Source organism: Scyliorhinus torazame, chromosome 7, assembly GCF_047496885.1.
Source record: "Scyliorhinus torazame isolate Kashiwa2021f chromosome 7, sScyTor2.1, whole genome shotgun sequence".
NCBI lineage: Eukaryota > Metazoa > Chordata > Chondrichthyes > Carcharhiniformes > Scyliorhinidae > Scyliorhinus > Scyliorhinus torazame.
This window is the reverse complement of record NC_092713.1, coordinates 89946661-89969857: the sequence shown is the minus strand read 5'-3', so window position 1 is coordinate 89969857 and position 23197 is coordinate 89946661. Positions and strand designations below refer to the sequence as shown.

The 23197-nt window shown below is 44.9% G+C and overlaps 1 protein-coding gene and 1 long non-coding RNA gene across 3 annotated transcripts in view; one reads left to right on the top strand and one right to left on the bottom strand.

Moving 5' to 3' along the window:
- LOC140427302 (uncharacterized) overlaps window positions 1-13788 on the top strand; it is a 42768-nt gene extending 28980 nt beyond the window's left edge. The window contains exon 3 of the long non-coding RNA XR_011948452.1: window positions 13530-13788. This is a non-coding gene — a long non-coding RNA (uncharacterized lncRNA). The remainder of the gene's footprint in view (window positions 1-13529) is intronic.
- Window positions 1-23197, bottom strand: part of negr1 (neuronal growth regulator 1) — a 1009857-nt gene that overhangs the window by 491231 nt on the left and 495429 nt on the right. The window lies entirely within an intron of this gene.

The following is a 23197-nucleotide window of genomic DNA, read 5'->3' as shown; positions in this document are numbered from 1 at the left end:
AAGAGGTGCCGTTATCAGTGCTCCCAAACTGGTGTCTTTGTATGACTCCGCCTCCATCCGCTCCCACACCGACTCCTCCCCCACTTCCTAATCATGGCTATATTAGCCGCCCTGTGGTAATTGCAGAAGTTCGGCAGGGCCAACCCACCCTCCCCAGACTGCGCTCCAGCAACACTTTCCTCACTCACGGGGTTTTACCCGCCCACACAAAGCCCAAAATAATCTTATTCACCCGCTTGAAAAATGCCTTTGGAATGAAGATGGGGAGGCACTGAAAGCCAAACAGAAATCTGGGAGGACCGTCATTTTCACGGTCTGTACCCTCCCCGCCAGTGATAGCGGGAGCATGTCCCATCTTTTAAAGTTCCCTTCCATTTGTTCTACAGCCGGGATAGGTTTAACTTGTGCAGTGCCTTCCATTCCCGGGTCACCTAGATTCCCAGATACCGAAAGCTCTTCCCTACCATTCTAAGCGGCAGCTCTCCCAGTCTCTTCTCCTGCTCTCTTGCCTGGATTGGGAACATCTCGCTTTTCCCCATGTTCAATTTATACCCTGAGAAATTGCCACATTCCCACAGGATTCGCATTACTTCCCCCATCCCCGCCAGCGGGTCTGAAATATACAAGTGCAGGTCATCTGCATAAAGTGAGACCTGGTGCTCCACCCCCCCCCCCCCCCAAACCAGTCCTTTCCAGTTCCTAGAGGCTCTTAACGCCATGGCCAATGGCTCTATGGCCAGAGCAAACTGTAATGGGGAGAGGGACCTCAGCCGGTTCGTACGCACACTCTCTACTGGTGCCTGATAGAGCAACCGCACCCAGTCAATAAAGCCCTCACCAAACCCAAACCTTCCCAGCGCCTCCCACAGGTAATTCCACTCCACCCGATCAAAAGCCTTCTCCGCATCCATCGCTACTACCACCTCCACCTCCTCTCCTTCTGAGGGCATCATAATAACATTGAGAAGCCTTCGAACATTGGCCTTGAGTTGCCTGCCCTTTACAAATCCCGTCTGGTCTTCCCCTATACCCCTGGGACACAGTCCTCTATCCTTGTGGTCAGTATCTTAGCCAGCAGTTTGGCGTCCACAGTAGAGAAATCGGCCTGTATGACCCGCATTGCTCCGGATCCTTCTCTCGTTTCAGGATCAATGAAATCTGCGACATTTTGGGGTGGGAGGACTCCCTTCTCTCTTGCTTCATTAAATGTCCTCACCAGCAGTGGGCTCAATAACTCTGAAAACTTCTTATAGAATTCCACCGGGTAGCCGTCAGGCCCCGGGGCCTTGCCCGACTGCATGCCCTCCAGTCCCTCGATTATTTCCTCAATCTCAATTGGGGCTCCCAGCCCTTCCACCAGATCCACATCTACCCTCGGAAACCTCAACTGATCCAAAAACTGCCTCATTCCCTCCACCCCAGCCGGGGGTTCCGACACATATAATTTATTATAGAAGTCCTTAAACACCTTGTTCACCCCCGCTGGGCCCAGGACAGTATTCCCGCCTCTACTCTTTACTTTCCCTATCTCCCTGGCCGCCTCCCTTTTCCTGAGCTGGTGCACTAACATTCTGCTTGCCTTTTCCCCGTACTCATAAATCGCCCCCCTTGCTTGCCTCAACTGTTCCACCGCTTTCCCTGTGGTCAACAGCCCAAACTTCGCCTGTAACCTCCGCCGCTCCCTCAGTAACCCCGCGTCCGGGGCTTCCGAGTATCTCCTGTCCACCTGGAGTATCTCCTCCACACCTATCTCTCTCAGCCCGTTCCGCCTTTTCTCTGTGGGCCCATATCAAGATTAATTCCCCTCTGACCACTGCCCTCAGACCTCCCCAAACCGTCGCTGCGGAGACCTCCCTCATATCATTTGTTTCCAGGTAGTTCTGAATGGACTTGTTAACCCACCCACAGATCGCTTCGCCCGCTAGCAATCCCACATCCAGTCTCATAGAACATAGAACATTCCAGTGCAGTACAGGCCCTTCGGTCCTCAATGTTGCGCCGACCTGTGAAACCACTCTAAAGCCCATCTACACTATTCCCTTATCGTCCATATGTCTATCCAATGACCATTTGAATGCCCTTAGTGTTGGCGAGTCCACTACTGTGGCAGGCAGGGCATTCCACGCCCTTACTACTCTCTGAGTAAAGAACCTACCTCTGACATCTGTCTTATATCTATCTCCCCTCAATTTAAAGCTATGTCCCCTCGTGCTAGACATCACCATCCAAGGAAGAAGGCTCTCACAGTCCACCCTATCCAATCCTCTGCCCACCCTCTCCCTACCCCCTAGCAACAACACTAGAAACCCAGCCCCCCAAGTCAAGCTCTAGCTTAACACCTGCTCACCCCCCACTGTGCTTCCGAGAGTCAGCTGACCCATGCTGACTTGATAGCACCCACCCCTGGCACAAAAAAGTCTGTCTCCCCATTGTTCTCTCCCCTCACCCCCACTTGGACAAAGCATCACATTCCCTAGTAAAAAAAAATCAGAAAAAAAAAAAGGGTGAAGAAACAGCCACTTTAGAAAACAAAAACACCCAAAAAACAGAACCAAGCCCAAAGACCATCCCCCCTCTAACCACCTCCCTGCAAGTCAAAGTTACCTTTAGCCATCGAACCAGCCCCTTATTACACATAGCACTTCTTATACTTATACAACCCAGCACAACAAATCGCTGCCACAGTACTTCTCCAAGGCTTCAGTGTCTTTTAATTCACCTCCAGTCTTTTTTCTTTAATAAAAGTCCATACTTCGTCTGGTGTTTCGAAGTAGAAGTCCCATTCCTCATGTGTGACCCACAGACGGGCTGGGTACAGAATCCCAAGCTTCACCCCCTTCTTAAAGAGGGCCGTTTTTGCCCGATTAAACCCAGCTCGCCTCTTGGCCAGATCTGCGCCGAGGCCCTGATAAATGTGCAGCTCACAATTCTCTCACTTGCTACTCCGTTCCTTCTTGGCCCACGGCAGAGCGCGTTCCTTGTCCAGGAATTGGTGAAAGCATACCACCATCGCCCTCGGTGGCTCGTTCGCTCGGGGCTTCTTTGCGAGGGCCCTGTGTGCTCTATCAATTTCCAAGGGCCGAGGGAACGTCTCGGCCCTGATCAACCTCTCCAACATGTCCGTCACATAAGTCCTCGCATCCGATCCCTCACTGCCTTCAGGGAGGCCGACAATGCTAAGATTCTGCCTCCTGGACCTGTTCTCCAGGTTCTCCTGCATTCTTTTCTGACGGTCGTTCGCCATCTCCATCTTGGTCTCCAGCACGGTTATGTACTCCTCGTGCTCGGACACCTTCTTCTCCACCTCCTGGATCGCTGTCCCATGGGTCTCTTGATTCTGCACAACTTGATCAATCAAATCCTTAATCGGGTCCAGCGTGTCCTTCTTCAACTTGGCAAAGCAATCTTCAAAAAACTCCACCAGCTGCCCCGTCGACCACTGTGCCGTCTCCCCATGGCCCTTGCTCTCCGTCATGCCTTCCTGCGTGTCGTCTCTGCTCGCGTCTTCCTTATAGGACTTTGTCTTCTCACACGGCCACTTCTGGTCCAATTCTCCATACACCGGAGGGGGATTTCTCCTCACTGTCTCACTCTTCACCGATTTATCCCATGAAATCCGGAAAAAAACAGAGGAAAAAGGTCCAAAAGTCTGTCACAGGCGGGAGCTATCAAATGTGCGACCTACTCCTCCATGTCCGCCACTGGAAGTATGTTGAACATAAGATTAAGTTACCTCCAGCTAGCTTGGTGTACAGATCCTCTATTTTAGATATAGGATACCTGTCCAATTTTGCCACTTGATTGACTGTTAATTTATAGTCACCACATACGCGTACAGCCTTATCTGGCTTAAGTATTGGCACAATGGGAGCTGCCCATTCCACGAACTGCACAGGCTTGATATTGCCCAAATCAATAAGCTCAGTTTCCACCTTCTCATGTAGGGAATAGGGCATGGATCATGCTCTGTAAAATGTTGGTGTAGCCTCTGGATGTACATAAATGTTGGTTTTCAAGCCTCATATTTTGCCTAGTTGTTCTCGAAATACCTCCGGAGGACGTCATGTAGGACCCCTTCATTAATTTTGAAAATTTCTTGCCAATTGAATTTTATTTCCTGAAGCCAATCTCATCTAAGCAAGCTTGGCCATTGACCCTCAACTATAATTAAAGGCAGCTGGGCAGACCTGTCAGCCTGTAACTGACAGGTGCTGTAGTTGTCTCAAAATCCATCTAGCCTCCCCTGTATACGTTGCCAATCTGGTTGCCATGTATTTTAATCTCAAAGCCTGGACCCCTCCCTCTAGGTATCAATACATTTTTTTTCCCACTAATGAGGCAGAGGCTCCTGTGTCGACCTCCATTTTGATCGAACGGCCTTTAACCACCAATACAATCATGATGGGTGCCACTTTGTACACCTTAATATTATTTAACCAACATATATCTGTTCCTTCTAAAGAATTAGTCTCTACACTATTCATTGGAGCATGGTAGGTCCTGTTTTGCTTTGCAGCTGCTTCCTATAATACCCCTTCCTGCCGCAGGTGTAACACACAGCTTTGCCAAACCTACCCCTGGGGATGGATCCCCCACACCAATAGCATTCTTCTCTCAACATCTCATTGAGGACAGACCCAAATTCACAGCGAGGGCTTTGGGTGATAATGCCCTCTTGATATTTGTATTAGTTCTTTGAAGGTTTTAGTGTCAGGGCACCTGGAGATGTCAAGCTCCTCATAAACTTAACTGTTTGGGCACCGCAGGCTGTTAACAGTATTACCCTCTGCTTCTCACTACCTATTTTGTTTATTTTGAAGAAATAGCACAGCCGTTCAACGTATTGAATCCAATCCTCCTAATTCAGGTCGAAGTTCTCAAGCTTTCCAAATAAGTGTAAAGTGTAAAGTCGCTATAGTCCCAGATGATCGTAGGCTGCTTCCCCCTTTTAGGGAAAGCTGATAATTTAACCTGAGGATCACCACACCTCAGGCGAGGGACAAGGTTGAGAAGGTGGGACTTCATGAATAACCTCAGCCAGTATGGGGATTGAACCGGTGCTGCTGGACTTGCTCTGCATAACGAACCATCCGTTAGCCAACTGAGTTAAACTGGCCCCTTTCGAATAGAGGCATTATGACAACTCACTGACTGCTGAATAGATGTGCTTCCAATGACTTGTACACGAGGTCTGCTCTGCCTTTCTCTGTCGCTACTGAAAAGCACTCTGTTGATCCTCGTCGCCAAATGTAATAACTTGAAAGGAGTGGCGACCACCAAGCAGAGTAACTCTTGAGCTATTTATTAACAGTATAACTATTTAGATAAAAAGACAATAATGCTACCGATGGCATTGACTCCAGTTTCCAGACTAGCTAGGAAAATCCACTCTGAGCCCCAGGACTCACGCGCTACGGCTTGATTTACAGAACAGGGACCCTCCAACAATCCGCCCCTTAAAGAGACACACTACCACACTTTGCTTCAGCATTCCAATTTTTAAAGTCATGGTTATAAAACAGATTTGCCTTAAATGGAAACAAAACTACAGTTTAATACTGTGAGTTAACCACACACATTGCTGGTAGGAATGTCGAGTATTGGAAGAGACCATTATGTACTGCAAGCTAATTCAAAGTCTAAAAATGCAATACACTGCTGTGTTTTTCATATTTTTAAATCCCTTTCTAGTGCCTTTGCAGGCAGTGAATTGTACTCATTTGCAACCCTCAGTGTGAAGTATTTAAGGCTAAACTGATGTCTCATCTTTCTCTGGATATTGGATTCAATACGTTGAACGTCAATTAAAATCTTGAAGAATACCACAGGATCCCCACTCCCCTACACCAACCCCATGTTTTCACTCCCTCAGCATAAACATTAACATTTCTTTTCTTCAGGATTATATAGGTCAGGTTGTGGTTTTTATATGAAATCACAAAATATTATATGGCTCAAGGGAACTCCACTTACATTATTTTCATGATTTTTTAATGTGTCTTTTGATCTAATGCTTCATTTGACTCTCATAAAAATCTGGAAGCTTTGGGAGCTTAAGACCAAGGTCTAGAACTTGGATCATATGCAGCTTATCCCTTTCAGGGCTACCCAGGCTCATAACTCTTCAAAATTAAAGGCATATTGGTGGGAAGGAACAATCAAGAGACATCCTTTACTCTTACTCAAAACAGTTATTTAGTCCCTTTGCAGATACAAAGGAGAGGTCTAACACTTACCTCAGGCCCATGCTGCAATTGAAAGGAAACTAATTCCACCGATTCCCTCCTCATTCTCACTTTCAAAATGACCACTATGCTCCTTAAAGCTGGTGTAGACAGTTTAATGCTGCAAAAGCACTGTATTTCCCTCCTCCAGAGAGGTAAGCTTCCAAAGATGGCACAATAGCACAGCTACTCACTCAATATTGTAATAATACTAACACAAAAAAATGCAATGGAGACACAGGGCCAGATTTCCAACTTTGAATTGGGAATCAGGAGTTGAGAATTTTCTTGAGTCCGCAATCTCGCCTTCATCTTGGCAGTTGGTTTATTTCCATACCTAGAAGCAGAGGATGGGCTGGGGTTGGGCCTACTGCCGCCTGAAGCAGCCCTGACTCAGCAACAGAAGCAGGCTAATGCTGAGGCAGGCAGGTTGGAAAGCCCACTTCTAACTATCGGCAAATCAGCCCAGTTCTCAATATGGCTGTTCGGCTCCCTAGCTTCATACCTCACTCACGCCTCCACCCACACCTCATGCCCTCTCCATACCCCTCATAGATACTCTCTTTTTACACCCCATGCCTCCTTCATACCTCTTACGCACCCTCCATACTACCCATGCCTCATCAAATCCCTATGCATCCACTGTCTTCACTCTTCTGTATTCATTAGGTCCCATCATAATATTGGCAAGACTTTTAAATGCTAATGAAAGTATTAAAATAAACATGCATCCATTCAAAACTACTTCAAAGAAACATAATTATTTCAGCAGCTCATATAAGTGTCAATCAAACAAAGCTAAAAGTCCACTTTGTCGATGTGCAAACTGGTCAGCTGAAAAGATGAATATATTGAAACCTTTGAAGCAGGGTGAACAGATGGCCAGCTGGCTACCTGGATGATTGATCTTTCTGACTGATAGGTGGCCATCTAGACTAGAAGGCTACTAGACTAGAAGGGCTTGAGGTTCATGAATTCTGGAAAGTGTGAAAATAGATAAGTCCCCTGGGCCGGATGAGATTTATCCTAGGATTCCCTGGGAAGCTAGGGAGGAGATTGCTGAGCCTTTGGCTTTGATATTTAAGTCATCTTTGTCTACAGGAATAGTGCCAGAAGACTGGAGGATAGCAAATGTTGTCCCCTTGTTCAAGAAGGGGAGTAGAGGCAACCCCGGTAACAATAGACCAGTGAGCCTTACTTCTGTTGTGGGCAAAGTTTTGGAAAGGTTTATAAGAGATAGGATGTATAATCATCTGGAAAGGTGAAATTTGATTAGACATAGTCAACACGGTTTTGTGAAGGGTAGGTCATGCCTCACAAACCTTATTGAGTTCTTTGAGAAAGTGACCAAACAGGTGGATGAGGGTAAAGCAGTTGATGTGGTGTATATGGATTTCAGTAAAGCGTTTGATAATGTTCCCCATGGTAGGCTATTGCAGAAAATATGAAGGCATGGGATCCAGGGTGATTTAGTAGTTTGGATCAGAAATTGGCTAGCTGGAAGAAGACAAAGGGTGGTGGTTGATGGCAAATGTTCAGACTGGAATCCAGTTAATGGGTGTACCACAAGGATCTGTTTTGGGGCCTCTGCTGTTTGTCATTTTTATAAATGACCTGGAGGAGGGCGTAGAACGATGGGTGAGTAAATTTGCAGATGACACTAAAGTCGGTGGAGTTGTGGACAGTGCGGAAGGATGTTACAAGTTACAGAGGGACATAGATAAGCTGCAGAGCTGGGCTGAGAGGTGGCAAATGGAGTTTTATGCAGAAAAGTGTGAGGTGATTCATTTTGGAAGGAATAACAGGAAGACAGAGTACTGGGCTAATGGAAAGATTCTTGGAAGTGTGGATGAGCAGAGAGATCTCGGTGTCCATGTACATAGATCCCTGAAAGTTGCCACCCAGGTTGAGAGGGTTGTTAAGAAGGCGTACGGCGTGTTAGCTTTTATTGGTAGAGGGATTGAGTTTCGGAGCCATGAGGTCATGTTGCAGCTGTACAAAACTCTGGTGCGGCCGCATTTGGAGTATTACGTGCAATTCTGGTCGCCGCATTATAGGAAGGATGTGGAAGCATTGGAAAGGGTGCAGAGGAGATTGACCAGAATGTTTCCTGGTATGGAAGGAAGATCTTATGAGGGAAGGCTGAGGGACTTGAGGCTGTTTTCGTTACAGAGAAGAAGGTTAAGAGGTGACTTAATTGAGGCGTACAAGATGATCAGAGGATTGGATAGGGTGGACAGTGAAAGCCTTTTTCCTCGGATGGTGATGTCTGGCACGAGGGGACATAGCTTTAAATTGAGGGGAGATAGATATAGGACAGATTTCAGAGGTAGGTTCTTTACTCAGAGAGTAGTAAGGGCGTGGAATGCCCTGCCTGCAACAGTAGTGGACTCGCCAACATTAAGGGCATTCAAATGGTCATTGGATCGACATATGGACGATAAGAGAATAGTGTAGATGGGCTTTAGAGTGGTTTCACAGGTTGGCGCAACATCGAGGGCCGAAGGTCCTGTACTGCGCTGTAATGTTCTATGTTCTATAAGAGTTGTGATAAAGGTAAGCAATTGGTGTATATATTGCGGCACGGTAGCACAGCGGTCAGAACTGTTGCTTCACAGCCCCAAGTTCCCAGGTTTGATTCCTGGCTTGGGTCACTGTCTGTGCAGAGTCTGCATGTTCTCCCCATGTCTGCGTGGGTTTCCTCCGGTCGCTCCTTTTTCTTCCCACAGTCCCGAAAGTTGTTCTGTTAGGTGAATTGGACATTTTGAATTTTCTCCTAGTGTATCGGACAGGCGGTGGAGTGTGGCGACCAGGGAATTTTCACAGTAACTTCATTGCAGTGTTAATATAAACCTACTTGTGACAATAATAAAGATTATTATTAATATTTTCTATTTATGGCAATAATGAGCAGGATTCTCTGACCCCCAGCCAGGTCGGAGAATCGCCAGAGGGCGGCATGAATCCCGCCCCCGCCGAATTCTCCGGCACCGAAAATTCGGCGGGGGAGGGAATCGCGCCGCGCCGGTCCCTCCCCCGGCGATTCTCCGGCCCGCGATGGGTAAGTCCCGCTGCTGTCATGCCAGTCCCGCCGACGTGAATCAAACCACCTACCTTATCGGTGGGACTGGTGGCATGGGCGGGCTCCGGGGTCCTGGCAGGGGCGCAGGGTGATCTGGCCCCGGGGGGTGCCCCCACGGTGGCCTGAGCCGCGATCGGGGCCCACCGATCCGCGGGCGGGCCTGTGCGTGGGGGCACTCTTTTCCTTCCGTCTTGGCCACAGCCTCAGCGATGGCCAATGCGGAAGTGACCCCCCCCCTGCCCATGCGCGGGGATGACATCAGCAGCCGCTGACGCTACCGCGCATGCGCGGACTTCCGCTGACCGGCAAAGTCCTTTCGGCCCCGGCTGGAGTGGCACCAAAGGCCTTTCCCGCCGGCTGGCGGCGTGCCAACCACTCCGGCGCGGGGCTAGCCCCTCAAGGTGAGGGTTTGACCCCTAAAGGTGCGGAGAAATCCGCACCTTTGGGGTGGCCCGACGCCGGAGTGGTTCACACCTCTCCATCCCGCCGGAAACCCCCGCCCCGCCGGGTCAGGGAGAATCCCACCCAATGTTATTAAAAGTCTGGATTAAGATATATATATTTGTTGCAGTAATATTATTAAAGAATCTAGGTTAAAGCATCCAGACTGCATGTCTGCTGCAGCTGTAATTCAGAGGTCCTAAAAGGTGAGGGCATGGTTGATTCTAACCATTTACTTGTTTACCTTTAGAGTGCCAAATGCAACATTGTTGTGATTTGTGGAGATTCCTGGAGAGTGAATCATTTATGAGGGAGTTGTATTTAGTCTTAGCTAAGCAGCTGATGGAACATCAGAGTGAGATAGAGATTGTGTAATTACTGGGTGGAGGCAGGTCTGTCTGTAGTTTTGTAGACTGCTCAAAGTTTTAAGTTGAACAGCAATTTTTGCCAGGTTGAGCAGTTGCTTCTGACAAGGCAGAAGGCTTTCCAGCTGTGCCTGAAAGGGTCTCTCTCTACTTCTCTGAAAGGAAATCTCTACACAAAGCACAGCAAATATCCCAGTGTTTGATAACTTTATTTAAATATGGCATTTGAACTGTATTGCATTTGCTTGGATGGAATATTGATAGTGAAGATGAAAGTTTAAGTTTTTCCTCATGTTTAAGAACTGTTTAACTGATGATTGTAAAGCTATTTTCTTTGATGTTAATGTGGTTAATTCTGTGTTTAAATTAAAGTTTATTTTAACATAAAAGATATCTATGTTCAGACTCATCACTCCTGGGGTGGATTATCCTTTCCTTATAGTTTTACAAATTAAAGAGTGGTTGGGGTTCTTGTCTGGTATCCTAACAAATGTTGGGCCTAGTCCAGGGTCTGAACAGGGTACAGTGATGGCCATATGCTCTCGAAGACAGGGCAAGACCTGACGTGGGGGTAGGGTTCCTGAGGGAAGATGGCGCCATTGCTACAGGGGTGCCTATTGCCACCAAGAGGGCTCCTCTGTGGGCCATGGAGTGCCCAAAAAGGAGGGAAGCCCCACCCAGCTACTGGTAGGAGGCCAAGGTTTACCTGGTAGTCACCCCATGCAGAGGGTGAGCCCTTTCCAAGAAGGTGAAGTGCCAGTGGAGGCATGAAGAAGCTCTTAATCAGCCACTTAAGTGCACAATTGGGCTTCAAGTGGGCTGCCAATCTGTAAGAATGCTATTGTCCATCTCTCCCTGCTAAAACACTGAGGGTGAGCCAGAATGTTTTAAAACCATAGTGTTACACTGGACCCTGAGATGAGCTTACAACACATATCCACACTAAGATGGCCTACTTCTACCTTAATAACATTGCCCAACTCTGTTCCTCACGTAATTAAGCTGCTGCTGAAATCTTTAGACTTGGCTATTACAATGCACTCCAGGCCTCACTCCCATCATCCACCTTCCATACATTTAAACTCATTCAAAACTCTTCTGCCTACATCCTAACTCATACCAAATCTCATTCATTCATCACCTCTATCCTCACAGACCTATATTGGCTCCAAGTTGAACAATGCCTCGATTTGAAAATTGTCATCCTTATTTCTAAATTTCTACGGCCTTGTTCCTTCCTACCTATCTAATCACCTTCAAACTCTCAATCAAGGTATTTATCCCTTCAATTCTGGTATTTTTAACATCTTCAATTTAAAAGCTTCACCACTGAAAGAAGTGCCTTCAGCTGGCAAGGCTGGTGGCTCTGGAACTTCTGTCCATACACCTCTCTGCCACCCTAGCTCACTTCCTTCTTTAAGATACACCTTAGAACGTACTTCTTCAACCACTTTGGCCACCTGCCCCAATATGTCCTTGTGTCTTAGTGTCAAAATTTGTTTCATAATGCTCCTGTGAGGTGCCTTTGAACATTTTACTACATTTAAGGTGATATATACATGAAAGATTGTTGTTTGTAGTGAAAGATTAAACATTCTGGAAATACAGAAGAAGCAATTAGCTATTGTGATGGATGAACCATTGGTTTCAATGGATGACACAATTAATAGACCAAATTCTCCTTCATCTGCATTTTTTTAAACAATCTCTGTAAAAGTTAGAGGCTTCTGTTTGGAATAACAGTTGTATTTTATGGCGCTGATTAAACAACATAACATCAGCCACATGGGGATTGAATCAATATGGTAGTAGCAGAGATTATGGTAGTAGCAGCTGAAATTCTACAACTGACATGAGCACCCCTAGAATATGGAAGAGATAAAAGATATAGTTTGAGTTCTGCATACGCATAGCTGTGCAACAACCATTACATATAGGAACAGGAGTAGGTCATTTAGCTCCTCATGCCTGCTCCAGCATTCAGTTAGACCATGGCTGACCTGTTCTGTAAGGGTCCAACCTTATTCCCTTATTGTCCTTTTCTATATTTTTGCAATTATCATTTTTGATCTATGGATGCTTCTTGGACATGTATCTTTAAATAATGCAGCAGCGAGAAGGAGGAATTCAATAAATTAAAACATAGTATCTGGTGCTGCTAACTTTGGACAGCAAGGCACAGACTTTGTGGCTCCCAAGAGATGGGATGTGACTCAATTTGACTGATAGGCTGCTGGCCAATGAATTGGCTAAAAGAGCGTATTCTGCCTGGTAACAGGTGGTGAATCGATCTTGCCTGCCATGCTCGTCATCCCTGGAAGTTGTTTGAAGGTAACCATAGGGGCAACTGAGTGCCAAGGTGAGCTGCTTAAAAGGCCTGCGTTAATTCTCTGAACTTTGTCCAATTGTTTGGTTACATTTTAGGCCTTCTAGTCCTTACCGCTCACACCCCATCAACTCCATACACTTTTCATGCTTCCTCCATTCCTCCATGCCAACTCAATATGAACTCATGACACCCCACCCATCTCCATGGCCCCTCACTCTCTGGGACATCTCATGTCTCTTCCATGCCCTTTCATCCAGTATACACTATTTACAGAAACAATAAACCCTATAGTGGCAATGGCATGTTCAAAACTACTTAGGAAAAGAAAAGACCCATTCAGCCACTAGGCTGACAGCCCAGACTCTTATAGAATGATTATAAAAGTGAGTTTATTTCCAGATATGCAGAGAAATGTTGATTGGCATCTCTTTGAAGTTAGAATACGTTATTTCTTATGATCACTTTTGTCAATGCCTCAATGTTTATTTACTCAAAGTTAAGAGGTGTTTAGTGCGAAAAGCTTATTTTATTTATAATTTAGTGGTCTGTCCAATTGACACTTTCATAGGCTGGTAGAAACACCAGTTCTTTAAAAATAATTGATCTTTTTCTCAGCCTTTCATCCTTGCCATCAGTACATAATATAAACTAGATTAATGGGCTTGAAAGGGCCATGAGTTGGCATGGGCAAGAGGGCCATTGGGGTGGATGGGAGCATGTGTTGGCATGGGGACTACAGGGGTATGTATGTATGTAGGAGAGGAATGAATTAGCATCAGGTTGGCATGGAATGGGTAAGACACTTTGAAGCTCCCATTCAGAAGGTTTCCGAATCCAAATTATAGTTTGCAACTCCACTGAGAGGCCATTAATCACAATTCATGAAGAAGCTGTCCCAACTCCACAACGTTTGGGAGGTGTGGGCAGAGGCGGATTTACAGTTTGTGGGGCCCCGCTCCCTACTTCTTTTCTGGGACCACCCAACCTCACGCCCCACTTGATCCCACCCACCCTCCCCCCAATGAACGCAAAGGCGGAAGCCACAAAAATACACAAATTAATCGCTGCTTTTTCACTTGTAAAAACAGGCCTGTATGAATAATTGCTGAATTCAAATCCAAGCTTACCTCTTGTCGGAATGACAGTGAAAATGGTCAATGTTGTGATGGGAGTTTTGAGATGGGCAAACATGGAACTTGCTGGAACAAGGATCAGCGAGATCGAAAAATCAGCCGATTAGATCACTGCAGCACAGGCAAGTGCAGGACCGAATGAACCAGTCCAGTGCCAATCAACACTCCAATCAACAAGAGATAGACGCTGCCATTCAGCATATTTCACACAGTCTCACTCAGTTTCAAAAATAAAAATAAAACTTATCTTCCTTACTTCCTCTCACAAAAGCAAATAAATTCTTGCTGTAAATTAACGACAGTGGAGTCCAGTGAGTCCAAGTCTAATATCAGTCTTTGTCTGGCAGGATTCCGCTCTTTGTCCTGGAGACTTTCTAAAGGCCAGTCTTGAGAGCGATGGTGGTCAGAACTGCCAGCGTGTGACCAGCTGCAGTCAATATATCAGACCAGCAATGGTCCATTTTGAAAAACAATGTTTAAATAAGAGAATATGAAAGACATACAGACTTTTACGATTTGCTTGTTTCATCCCTTGTTGGCACCCTCAGAAAATGGGTCTCTAACCTGCACTCGGCCTCCAATTTCAAACTCTTTTCTCAAATTTTCCATGTTACCTGTGTTTCCTAGTTTATTAAGTGCAAAATATTCTATCAGACCCAGTGGAACAGGATTTGGCCATAAGACAATGTCTTCAGCTCGGCATCTTCCCCAGTTTCGTTGTCATCTCAGAGTTCACTTCTTGTTCAAGTTTTTCGGGCGATGTGGTATCTCCGAAAATGGGCAAGTCTAATGCCATCAGATATTTCAACTATACTTTCGGATGAGGACGATGTGTAGTTTGTTCACTGTTCAATACTTCAAACTTTTTAAGGTGAAATGACAAAATGTCTTTTTGCCTAGCTTCGTCCCCTTGGGATAAATGTAGTGGGCTGGATTCTCCGTCGGCGGGATCCTCCGTTTCTCCGGCAGCGCACTTACAACTGGGGATTTCCCGTCGGTGTGGGGTGCCAACAATGGGAAACCCCATTGGCCGGCTGGCAGGATGGAGGATCTCGCTGCCGGCGGGGGCATGCCACACCAGGAAACGGATACGGCGGGACGGAGAATCCCGCCCAGGACATTTTTATATATATTGTGTGTTATGTGTTTGTCGCAGTCATGGTATTAAAATAACTTAGATCAAGGTATCCATATATATGTCAGCTAAAGCTGTGGTTTAGCAGCTAGGCAGGCTGTGATGTTACTCATGGGAGGGGCTGGGTCCGTTTTTAACTTCATTTTTCACCCTTGCCCTGTGTCTCTTGTTTTTAGTTTCATTTTAGGAGTTCTGCTCTGGTTTCTGAGGAAAGGAGTGTGTTTCTCAAACTGAATCTGAAAGCTTCTCTCTCAAGCATTTTGTGAATAAATCTGTAAGTCAGTGTTAACTTTATAATCCTCCGCAACTGCTTGGAGACTGTGGACTGGTCCATATTCAAGGCCGTGGCAGTTAACCTGGACGAGTACGCAACCACCATCACAGACTTCATCAGTAAGTGTGTCGAGGACTGTGTACCAAAGAAGACAATACGGGTATTCCCCAGTCGGAAACCGTGGCTCACCCAAAAGGTTCACACCCTGCTGAAGTTCCGGATGGAGGCGTTCAAGTCTGACGACTCTGACCTATAGAAGAAATCCAGGTACGACGTACGGAAAGCCATCTGGGATGCAAAAACACAATACCGCATCAAACTAGAGTCCCAGGCCAACGACACTAACCCACAACGACTATGGCAGGGCCTACACAAGATCACAGGCTATAAAGCAAGGCCAGGTGGAATATCTGGGGCTGGAGCATCCCTACCCGATGATCTGAACAAGTTCTATGCCCGCTTTGAACAGTCAGCCAATGTATCAGTGCCACCCGCCGCAACAGCCCTGGACACACCCATACCCACTATTACAGCCTCAGATATAAGAGCTGCCTTCTTGAGAGTTAATCCGCGGAAAGCAACGGGTCCCGACGGAGTCCCTGAGCGAGCACTCAGAGCCTGCGCAGGCCAGCTGGCGAGTGTATTCACAGAATCTTCACCACCTCACTCCTCCGCTCTGAGGTCCCCACCTCCTTCAAGAAGACCATCATAATACCAGTACCAAAGACGAACAAGGTAGCCTGCCTCAACGACTACCGACCGGTGGCCCTAACGTCTGTTATCATGAAATGCTTCGAGCGGCTAGTCATGAGACGGATCTCTGCCAGCCTCCCAGACGGTCTCGATCCACTGCAGTTTGTTAGACATTTAGCTGCTGTTGTATAAAGAGTCAAAGGTTCTGCTCCTTTGCCACAAACACCTTTATTTCACATTAACAGACTCTGCACAAAACTCCAACTTCACATCACCTGACACAAAGGCCACCTGAAGCCTCTTTACATATCAGTGTCAATTATTGGATACTTAACATAAATGAGACAGCTAATTGGAATGTCTCTTAACCCATTACTTAACAGTCTCCCCTTCATTGGAGAAAAAAAATTAGTTGAAAACAAAATTACAAGAAACTCAAAAACACACACACAATTTCCCCCCTTTTCTTTTTATTTCATTTTTTTTGGAAGAAAAAAAAACAGTCACAGAGACAGGCGCCCTTCATTAACAATATCCAAAGGTTTCTGTGAACTAGACCCTCTTTTTGTAAAACAGTCTGACAATTGATAGCTACTATCAACTCATTAAATTTTTGCTATCTCCCCTCTGTCCAACATCTGCTTCAAACTTGTAATGTCTATCCTTAACCTTTTTTCATTGACACCTTTTGTAGAGTGCACATTTTCCCACAGGGATTTATTGTCAATGTGACATTTAGTAGGTATATTACCCAAATCCCCTAATCCCAAAATTTCTGTCAATATCTGAGATATATAAAAGGCCATATCCACCACCTCTACAAGGCTTAACGTCTCAGCAGCCAAAGTGCTTTTGACCGCTCTCCTTATTTTCTTTGTTTCCCACACAAGGCAACATTTACCATTGTTCCCCAAAAGGAAAATTATAAAACCGCCTGCGCTTGAAACCCCATCACATAAATTTGCACAGGATGCATCACTATAAACTATGAGTTTCAAGTGCCTACGGTCACCTAAAACCGGGAACCTCAAAACACACTCCTGCATTTTTAGTTTGTCCAATGCTTTATTTGCTCTTATTATGTCTTCCATTTTGGGATCATTCATTTTTGTACTCAACTCTAAGACATCAAAACTCAGGTCCGGTCGAGTCTGTCTACCTAACCAATTCAGTTGCCCAATTAAACTTCGCAGTTGCTCTTTTTACATCTTTGAAACCATTTCGTCTTTTTGTGAAACCCGGCCATGACTAATTGCTATTGGACTGATGCTTTCCAAGTAAGATTGCTGACGTAAAGTTGCCCCTAACTTAGTCTGTCCTATTTTCAGTCCAATATATTTAAATGCACCGGAAGCCTGACTTCCAACCCTGAATTCTTTCCTCAAACCAGAGATTACAATAGCTTCAAAATCACGAGTCCCACCCCACAAAAAATCATCGACATGCATCATAAAGATGCCAGAATGATTTCCTTTATAGTGCCAGTAAAACATTGCCGGATCTGCTTTCAACTGGCAACAGCCTAACTTTAAGAAAAATGAACTTACCGAAAAATACCAGACTCTCGGCGCATCATTTAATCCATATACACAATTGTTCAACTTCTAGATTACCCTTTCTGTGTTAGCTGCTTATTTAGGAGGGCGGAGAAAAATGTTTCTCTGGAGCTGAAGCCCCTGCAAAAAGGCAGCTTTTATATCTATAGATTTGCATTCCCGTGCCTTTGTGGCTAATCGAGGCAAGAAGATCTTTAAAATAACCTTTCCTGCCGTAGGTGAATCTACCCTTAAATCCCGATCTTCTATGTTTTTTTCAGATCCCCTTGCCACAAGCCTAGCCTTTGCCTTATAAGTTCCATCCGGAATAACATTTTCCATGAAAATCCATCTGTGGGATAGAGCACTTTATCCCCTATCCGGTACTTCCGTGTATACCCCAAAGTCACTCCAACTATGCAGTTCTTGCTGTTTGGCATCTTTGATACCTTTTTAATCTAATTTATTGGAAGCCACCAAAATCTCACGTGCTTGAGGGCTTCTACTCGGATTAGTATTCATAGTCTTACTCATGTTCCAAGATCTTGATAAACTACGTTCCCTCTCCCACCTGGTATCTCGTTCTGTACTGCTACTGCTTGATCTTTCCCTGCTGCTGTGGAATGTCCTTTCAAGCGTTCTTGACCTTTTCCTGCAGACCTGTTCACTATCCGATGTACTATCTGAACTGGCACTGCGTTCCTGTGCCCTCCATTTCTGAACTTCGTGTTCTCTATCCACTGTCTTGACTACCTCCCCTGAATGCTGTGCATTCAACCAATGTTTATACTTTCCAGTGGCCTTCCCTGCTCTATTAATAACATTGCATCCTTCCATTGACTAGCCCCTTCAGGCAAATATGTCACTTTTGTACCAACTTCTGGCAGTTGTCCTTTCGGAAAAATGACCTGTTCTAATTCATAACAAGTGTTGTGTTCCTCTACAGAAACCTTGTCGATATCAGTTAACTGGTCCTCATAGTGCTGTAACACGTGCGCACCAGATAAGACCATAAGACCAATAGCCAAAGGAGCAGAATTAGGCCACTTGGCCCATCGCGTCTGCTCTGCCATTCAATCATGTCTGATATTTTCTCATCCCCATTCTCCTGTCTTCTCCCCATAACCCCTGATCACCTTATTAATCAAGAACCTATCTATCTCTGTCTTAAAGACACTCAGTGAATTGGATTCCGCAACTTTCTGCGGCAAACAGTTCCACAGATTCACTACCCTCTGGCTGAAGAAATTCCTCCTCATCTCTGTTTTAAAGTATCGTACCTTTAGTCTGAGATGGTGTCCTCTGGTTCTAGTTTTTCCTACAAGTGGAAACATCCTCTCCACGTCCACTCCAGGTCTCACAGTATCTTGTAAGTTTCAATAAGATCCCCTCTCATCCTTCTAAACTCCAACGAGTACAGACCCAGAGTCCTCAAACATTCCTCATATGACAAGTTCTTAATTCCAGGGATCATTCTTGTGAACCTCCTCTGGACCCTTTCCAAGGCCAGCACATCCTTCCTTAGATATGGGGCCCAAAACTGCTCACAATACTCCAAATGGGTTCTGACCAGAGCCTTATATAGCCTCAGAAGTACAACGCTGTTCTTGTATTCTAGCCCTCTTGACGTGAATGCTAACATTGCATTTGCCTTCTTAACTGCCGACTGAACCTACACATTAACCTTAAGAGAATCGTGAATAAGGACTCCCAAGCCTCTTTGATCTTCTGCTTTCTGAAGCATTTCCCCATTTAGAAAATAGTCTATGCCTAAATTCCTCCTTCCAAAGTGCATAACCTCACACTTTTCCACACTGTATTTCATTTGCCACTTCATTGCCCACTCTCCTCGCTTGTCCACGTCCTTCTGCAGTCCCCTTGCTTCCTCAATACTATCTGTCCCTCTACAGATCTTTGCATCATCTGCAAACAAGCAACACTGCCTTCATTACCTTCTTCCAGGTCATTAATGTATATTGTAAAACGTTGTAGTCCCAGCACAGACCCCTGAGGCATACCACTAGTCACTGGCTGCCATCCTGAAAAAAGACCCATTTATCCCCACTCTCTGCCTTCTGCCAGTCAGCCAATCCTTTATCCATGCCAGGATCTTACCCAGAACACCATGCGCTCTTAACTTATTTAACAGTCTCCTATGCGGCACCTTGTCAAAGGCCTTCTGGAGATCTAAATAAATCACGTCAACTGGTTCTCCTTTGTCTAACTTGCTTGTTACCTCCTCAAAGAACTCGAACAGATTTGTCAGACACAACCTCCCTTTGACAAAGCCATGCTGACTCAGTCGTATTTTACCATGCACTTCCAAGTGCTTCGCGATCTCATCTTTAATAACAGACTCTAAAATCTTATCAATGACCGAAGTCAGGCTAACCGGCCTATAATTTCCCGTCTTCTGCCTCCCTCCCTTCTTAAACAGTGATGTTACATTAGCCACCTTCCAGTCCTCTGGGACCCTTCTTGCTTCCAGTGATTCCTGAAAGATCATCACTAATGCCTCCACAATTTCCTCAGCTGTCTCTTTTAGGATCCTGGGGTGTAGTCCATCCGGTGCAGGTGACTTATCCACTTTCAGACCTTTCAGTTTCCCCAGAATCTTCTCCTTAGTAATGGTCACTGCACTCACCTCTGCCCCCTGGTTCCCCTGGAGCTCTGGCATCCCACTGATCTCTTCCACCGTGAAGATTGATGCAAAATAACTATCCAGTTCATCTGCAATTTCTTTGTTTCCTATTATTACTTCTCCAGCCACATTTTCGAATGGTCCAATATCTAGTTTTGCCTCTCTCTTACCTTTTATATATTGAAAAAATCTCTTCCTATCTTCCTTTATATTACTAGCTAGCTTGCACTCATACTTCATCTTCTCCCCCTTATTGCTTTTTTAGTTGTCCTCTGCTCGCTTTTAAAGGCTTCCCAATCCTCTGGTTTCCCACTAATGCTCGCCACTTTGTATGATTTTTCTTCAGCCTTTATGCTGTCCTTGACATCCATAATCAGCCATGGCTGCCTTGTCCTCCCCTGAGACAGATGTGACTCTGGTTCCTCGTCATGTCTGTCTGCTCTGTCTAAATTTGAAAACTTGTAATCTGTACCAATCATCCTTGATGAATGTACCCCAACAGTTTCATTGCCATGTTACAAAGTAATTGTTTTGCCATCTATGCCTCTGATCTTCCCTGGGCCTTTCCATTCATTAAAATTGTCTCTCTTATAGTATACTATGTCTCCTTGCTGAAAAACGGTATTTGATGGCCGTACATTATGTCTTAAAGCTCTGCAAATTCCTTCAGAGACTTCTGCTTCCAAAAAAGCTTTTATACTGCTATGTAATGCATTTAAATGCTCAGCAAAGGCAGAGCTAATTGTAGTCCCTTCCCAAGCTGGAGGCTGGTCATCTAAAATGGATGGAATTTTAGGATTTCTAATTGATAGGGACTATAGCCCCCAACCATCTGCAATTAATTCTTTGCATGTACTGCCCATGCGAAAGCTGAATTTAGCTTGCAGTTTGGTCTATCTGCCAAAATTTTCCAGAGCATGGTTTCTTTCACACACACCATTACTAAATGGGCTTTCCGCAGCCGTATTCATAACTGCGATAGTCACGTTTTCACACATATCCCGAAACTCATCATTAGCAAATTCTTCCCCATTGTCCGTAAGGAATTTTGCCGGTGGGCCCATTCCTGTCCCTATCCATTTTTCCACGATTTGATCCAGAATTACTCTCTTTACTTTACTTTGTACAATCGTTGATTGACTAAATCTGATTGCTAAATCCACAAAATGCAAAATAAATACATTATTGGCTTTATCCCAGATCTTAAGGTCCATGGTCACAATGTCGTTAAAATCTCTGGCCAAAGATAGGGTTCCTATCGGTTGTGCTGGTGTCCTTCTGTACTTCATACAAACTTCACAGCAATCACTAACCTGTTCTATCAGCTTAGTATAGTCTTCATCCCTTACTTCTGCATCCTTTAATACATTTTTCTGCCTCCGAGGAGATGGATCCGCAATTACCTATGCAGTTTTAAAACAAGCTTTTTATCATCTCAAGTCCCATTTTCAACTGCCATTAACACATCCTTAACAATTGCACTTGAAATATTATTTGTCAAGAATAGAATACAATAGTGTCCCAACTGTGTAAATTGTAAGTCCATCATCTTTCCAAAAACTGTTGCCTTATCCTGTTCCATATCCAGTTTCATGTGTGCTTTCTTCATCGACCGTCTGCTCAGAAGCAAAGGTATCTCACTTGATACAACATCCGTGCTAATTAAACGATTCACTCCGGCAATATCACCACTCTTTTCAGCGACTTTAGAGTATTATCATCCCCAAACCTGAAACTTGTGGAACTTTGAAATTCCTTAACCTTGTTACGATTTTCAGCATTCAAGGAGTCCAGGTAACATTTTAACCAGTCAATTCCACACACAGTAGATGTGCAGGCACTGTCCAATACAACACAATTGAAGGATTCTGCAACCAACACCCTCATTACTGGCGTAAAACTGCTTGTTAATAGGACAATGCCTTCTTTCTGGTGACTATCTTTTTCCTTTTCTGACTCTTCTGTGTCATGTGTCGCTTCAAACACTCTATTATAACGTGTTGGACAGTTGAAAGCACAATGGTATTGAGAGTCACATCGAAAACATTGATTTATCATACCCCGGGCATTTCTGGGGTTCATCTTCCTATTGTAGGTTCTAACTGGGTTTCTGTCTTCATAATTTCCTGGTCCCGATCTCCTTCTATAGTCTTGGAACCTGTTCGTAGCCGTGCGATTTTGCCATCCTGTTAGTAATATATCTTCCATATTCTGCTTTATTGCAGACTGACCTATTTGGGTCATCACAGTCATCGGAATCGAATGTTTCCCCAGAAATGTTTTTAAAGCTTCTGTCATCTGATCGAATAAGGTATCCTCATCTGCAAACTGAACTGTCAAAACCAGAAACCTATCCATGTTGCTCACTCTAGCACAGTAATTTAAAGGCCAACACGGACTGTGGAAATTCCAGGTTGTGTTTGTGCAGCCTTTTATATAGTCTGCCAAATTCCATTATATAGTCTTCCATGGAGAAATCCTACATTTTCCAGAACCTATCAAAATCCGACCATGTTTGTTATGCACTCAACAAGTCATCCTTTTTATAAATTTTTTATAATAACGTAATAGAGTCTCCAGATCTTCTTCTGATTCTAACTTTTCCAATTCCAGCTCCGAAAACACTTTGCTTCGGATTTTACTGTCATAAGGTAGAGAAAGAGCCAATGCCATACTCTGTTTTCTCTTTCCCAAGGGAGTTACCTTAGTCCACATAGCTATTGCACTTCTCCATTGGTTGTACGCTCACCTTTCAGAAAATATGGGGGGTAGTCATATCCGGCCATCTTTATCCTAGGTTCAGCCATATATCTTCTTTTTTGTTCTCACTCACTCCTTGGTTTGGTCTGGAAAAAGTTGTATCTTTCAACCCTTCACATTTGCACAGCACCATTCTCTGCAACCATTTGTTAGACATTTAGCTGCTGTTGTATAAAGAGTCAAAGGTTCTGCTCCTTTGCCACAAACACCTTTATTTCACTTTAACAGACTCTGCACAAAACTCTATCTTCACATCACCTGACACAAAGGCCACCTGAAGCCTCTTTACATATCAGTGTCAATTATTGGATACTTAACATAAATGAGACAACTAATTGGAATGTCTCTTAACCCATTATTTAACACAGTTTGCCTGAACCGGTCCACAGCATCTCACAGGCTCTGCAATCAACACTCGAACACCTCGACAACAAGGACACCTATGTAAGACTGCTGTTTATAGACTACAGCTCTGCCTTCAACACCATTATCCCAACAAAACTAATAACCAAACTCCGCAATCTTGATCCCTCCCTGTGCAGCTGGATCCTCGACTTCCTCACCAATAGACTGCAATCTGTCAGG